The sequence below is a fragment of the Mastomys coucha genome, unplaced genomic scaffold (assembly GCF_008632895.1).
Source record: "Mastomys coucha isolate ucsf_1 unplaced genomic scaffold, UCSF_Mcou_1 pScaffold14, whole genome shotgun sequence".
Lineage (NCBI taxonomy): Eukaryota > Metazoa > Chordata > Mammalia > Rodentia > Muridae > Mastomys > Mastomys coucha.
Window position 1 is genome coordinate 57,489,303 of NW_022196896.1, and position 3,539 is coordinate 57,492,841.

The window sequence follows — 3,539 nt, forward strand, 5'->3', positions numbered from 1 at the left end:
TCCCCCTCCTCTTCCTCCTCCTTCTTCCTCTTCTTCTTATTATTACTTATTTTGTTTATTTACATTTCAAATGTTATCCCATTTTCCGGTTTCCCATCTGCAAGCTCCCCATTACACTCCTTCCTCCTGTCTCCGTGAAGGTGTTCACCCACCCACCCACTCTCACCCTACTGCCCTACGCTGGAGCATCAAGACTTCACAGGACCCAGGGCTTCCCCTCACATTAATACCAGACAAGGCAATCCTCGGCTACATAGGCAGTTGGAGTCATGAGTCCCTCCACATGTATTCCTTGGTTCCCTGAGATCTCTGGGTTGTCCTGTTGGTTGATATTCCTATAGGGTTGCAAACCACTTCAGCTCCTTCAGTCTTTCCCCTAACTCTTCCATTGGGGTTCTTGTGCTCAGTCCAATGGTTGGCTGCAAGCATCCACATCAGCCCCTCAGGAGACATCCCTATCAGGCTCCCGTCAGCAAACACTTCTTGACATAAGCAAATGTCATGGGTGTTTGGTGGCTGCATATTGGATGGATCCCGGGAGGGGGGGGCAGTCTATTTTATTCTTTATCTAACTGTTAGTGAGAGTTTATATTAAAACTTAGAAAATGCAATGGGTAGTTGTAAATCCATAAAAGAGAATTAACCCTTACTAAATCTAATTACTAATCAACATTTTCATTTGCCAGTTTTATGAAAAGTACAGTATAACTACTTTTAAAAACAAAGAGACAAAACATTGTGCAATAGTAGTACAATCTAAAATTCATGTCACAGTCCTTGCTACTTGTAGTACAAATAAGAGATGGTATGTTTAGAACTAGCACAGGAAAAATAGGTTGTTTAGATTCTGACACTAGTTACAAAAATCCTTACCAAGAACAATCTATTTCAAACTATTCGTTGATAGTTTCAAAACTGTAGAAAAATTACTATGAAATAGATGATAGTTAAATGTGTCTGTGCATTGCTCCTTGAAACTGGATGTTGCTTTGAGGTTGATATTTTTAGCTAGTTGGTGTGATTGTCAGAGGTAATGATGAGTGTGAGTCCACATGAAGAACACTAAAGCACACAGTTGTCGAGAAATTATCTAAAGGGCAATGATATCACAGAGTCACTGACATTCAAATACTAGATTTTAATATAATTGTATTTCACAGTTATAATTTTTCCTTATCTTGCTAATTGATAATCTTTATGAAATTCAGTTACTATGAATGGAAATGAAAGTTAAGGACCTGTGTATTTGCCATAAAACACAAATTTGATGATGATGATCACTTGTTATAATCATATCATTATTGAGAAAGAGAGTTTCATTAGCAGTCCATGTATTGTTCATAATGTTTCAATTTCCCAAAATAATAGAAAATATACAATCCACACTTCATAAATATATTACATTAAATATAAATATATCAATTGAGTATGACTGTAGATTAGACTTCATTATTTTAAATACAGATAATATTAACACAATCTAATATAAGGAATTACAAAACTGTGTCAAAAAACTATGCAATCCCCATCAAAATTCCAACTCAATTTTTTATATAATTAGAAAGTACAACGTGCTAATTTATTTGGAATAACAAAAAACAGGATAGCAGCTGGGCAGTGGTAGCGCACGCCTTTAATCCCAGCACTTGGGAGGCAGAGGCAGGCAGATTTCTGAGTTTGAGGTCAGCCTGGTCTACAGAGTGAGTTCCAGGACAGCCAGGGCTATACAGAAACCCTGTCTTGAAAAAACAAAAAACAAAACAAACAAACAAAAAAAAACAAACAAAGAAACAAAAAAAGCAAAATAGGGAAACTTTTCACAACAATAAAAGAACTTCGGAGAGAATCACTGTCCCTGACCTCAAGCTGTACTACAGAGTAATAGTGATAAAAATGCATGGTATTGGTACAAAGACTGACACATTGATCAATGGAATAGAAATATTTAAGTAGATATGCCCATAATTAGAATATTGCCTTGTAGGTAAGTTCATCACTTTCTTTTCTAGAAGTTCTTCTTCTTCTTCTTTTTTTTTTTTTCCCCAAAGACTGGATGAACAACCCTTAGAATTAAACATTATCTTCCTCAATTCTTTACTATCTTAGTTTGGATAGCAATTTTTGTTTACTTAGTTCAATGCATTATTATTTCTAATTGTAATGATTGTTTTAAGATGCTATATTTGTTTGATTAGGTATGTTTCCTGTAGATTTGTTTTCTCGGAAAGTTGGATCAAACGAAGGGTGTTATTCATAACAACAGGTAAAGGCTAACACTAAGCTGTAAATCCAGCCTAATATGCAATGTGACAATTTCCTTAAACTCATTTATAACAATATGTATGGGAAGTGTTTGCAACTGCAGCTGAAAATCATATTCACTGTAAACCATAGGCCACTAATCCAACCCACTTAATTATAGTTCTGTGTATTTTGTATTAAGTTCAGACGTGAGTCAGTTGATGGATTTTTAGAAGTCCAGGAACAAATATATTGCATTTCAGATTAAAGTATTTGTAACCTAACCACGTACAGTTCATATAGATTGCACTCATTTATTACTTTTTGACTGATATAAAAATAAAAATTAATTTTTCCCACAAAAATCTTCAACTTCTAGTTGTTTTTTTTTTTTTTTTTTAGGATAATAGCCTGTTTTACGTATTAAGAACATTAAACAGAAAAAAATTACATTCTCAAATTATCTGGGTAGTTAAATGAATATAAAATTCAAAGATAATTTGATACTTTAAAACAACTGAAAAATGTATAAAAGGTGATAAATTAATGTTTCAGAAATATTTGAGAAAGGGAAAATATATCTCACCAAGTTCTAAATGTTTGCTTTTTTTTTTATAAATTGAAGACTTCATACATGCAGCAGTAGATGGCTTCACACCCACAGGAATATGGACAACCCTAATTGGACTCGGTTAAGTAAGTAAAAGCAATGACGAAACTATCTTAATAAGGCTTTGTAAATATTGTGGTGATAAATTAATGTTTCAGAAATATTTGAGAAAGGGAAAATATATCTCGCCAAGTTCTAAACGTTTGCTTTTTTTATAAATTGAAGACTTCATACATGCAGCAGTAGATGGCTTCACACCCACAGGAATATGGACAACCCTAATTGGACTCAGTTGGTTAAGTAAGTAAAAGCAATGATGAAACTGTCTTAATAAGGCTTTGTAAATATTGTGTGTTTTGGTAAAGACATGCACATGAAAAAGCAGTATAAAATTGTTGAATCTGATTACAGGACTAAAAGCATATACTAGTAAAATAATTCAATAATTCAGTTACTCAATTTATTGGTAACAAAACTAATTACTTTTATACTAAGAAGTATTTGTCTTAATTTTTCTGAAAAATAAAATAAACCAAGCTAGCCAGTTGTGTCAACATGTAAACGTGTTTGCTAGCCAATCCTGATAGCCTGTCCTTGACCCCAGGAATTTGCATGAACTTGGAAGAAGAGAACTGGCTTCAATAAGTTCAGTTCCCTCCACATCATACACACCTACAACAATAAGCAA

At 33.8% G+C, this 3,539-nt stretch overlaps 1 long non-coding RNA gene across 1 annotated transcript; it reads left to right on the plus strand.

The window, feature by feature from the left end:
* Positions 1 to 2,193: 2,193 nt before the first annotated feature.
* Positions 2,194 to 3,151, plus strand: LOC116089104. The gene is made up of 3 exons (XR_004118156.1): positions 2,194 to 2,263; positions 2,867 to 2,937; positions 3,077 to 3,151. It is a non-coding gene; the product is annotated as an uncharacterized LOC116089104 (long non-coding RNA).
* The last annotated feature ends 388 nt before the right edge of the window (positions 3,152 to 3,539 follow it).